We start from the raw sequence: 1,514 nt of genomic DNA, 5'->3' as shown, positions 1-1,514 counted from the left end.
TTATCTGCATCCCTTTGACCTTGAGAATGGGTGATATTAGGCTGAATCAAGGTGGAATCTGAGGCAAAGAAGATAGAGAGCAAATGAAGGAAGACCTGCCAGGCTTTCGTCCTTCACGTAGTTACCTTGTGGGCCCAAGTGAGGAGTTGGTGCTTATTATGAAAAGCAGCTTTTAAATGTCTGTTACATTATTGACTATCAACTCATCTTTAGCATACAGACTGTGGGGACTTTAAGATGCAAATCGCTGCATCTGGACACATCACCTAAAGTCCAACCTTCAACACAGTTACATCAAAGATTAAACATCACTCAACCCAATGAATTTATGGGGTGTGTGCACATGTTTATTTGGCCAGTGTGCTTTTCTGCACTTGATTCCATGTGATTTTATTCTTTCAGAGTCTGGCCACTTTGTTAATGAGGACACACTGTTAATGTATTGCTACATTACTTTTACTGGGTATTTACACTAGATTTTTAAAAATTGTGTGGAACAGTAATGAGTCTAAATTTACTGTCTTTAAATAGGGAAACATGGAAATGTCAAATAAAAGTGAACAAAGAGAATCTTGAAATTAGTTTCGAAACAAATAGACAAGCTCTATTTTCTAAGAGTAAATCTCAGGATCCCATGTGAAAGAATAATAAAATATATACTTCAAAAGTACTAGAATCATATGAAATAAAGACATAATGTTAGGCAGTCTCACAATTTTCTTTAAAACACAGCCCCAGCACTTGTATCTTGACATCATAAACACCAAGTCTTTTGCCCTTTCTTTAAAAGGCTATTTTCCCCAAATAGATGCCTCAATTGAACTTTTATCTAAATAACATTTTCAATGTACTTAAGGTAAGCTAAAATGTTCACTCTTATCCTTTTACTAGCCACACAACTCAAGAAATCACACATTGACTGGAATGAGTGTCATTTTCACACTGGTCTTTCTACTTCGACCATAAGCAAGGCAGTTGTAAGGGGACAGCCATCCCTGAACTATCACTAAGCTCTCCTGATAATGGAAAAGACCTTCTTCTAGGCACAACCTTGAACAGAATATCAACGCTGAGTCACTGCCATGTTTTGTTGCTTAACAAAACTATATCTTCAACATGGCATGGTGCATACTCCTTTCATGTCAATACTGAGGAGGTAGAGGCCAGCGGATGAATGCAAGTTTGAGGCCATCCCGAGCTACCATAGCAAGACCTGTCTCAAGAATAATGTAATCCGTTCAAAGTTTTTAAAGTGAATTTCATGAAAAACAGAGAAAATGTTTTGATCATTTGTTTTGAGCAAATAAACAGAAGACAAAAGCCCTATTGTCTTCAGTTTTAGCAGTGAGTGGTTACATTAGTCAGGACAGAATCAATTCTTCAGAGTGCTCATTATGTAGCAAAACTGGACAAGATTCTCTCTCACTTAAGGAATGCTGAGCATGTGATAAATCTCACCCCCAACCTCATTATATAATTGACCCCCTGCTGTCAATGTTTTGTGGAAACAACTT

Source organism: Mastomys coucha, unplaced genomic scaffold (assembly GCF_008632895.1).
Source record: "Mastomys coucha isolate ucsf_1 unplaced genomic scaffold, UCSF_Mcou_1 pScaffold22, whole genome shotgun sequence".
In the NCBI taxonomy this organism is placed as follows: Eukaryota; Metazoa; Chordata; class Mammalia; order Rodentia; family Muridae; genus Mastomys; species Mastomys coucha.
The sequence above is the reverse complement of the archived record's forward strand: the minus strand, read 5'-3'. Positions refer to the sequence as shown.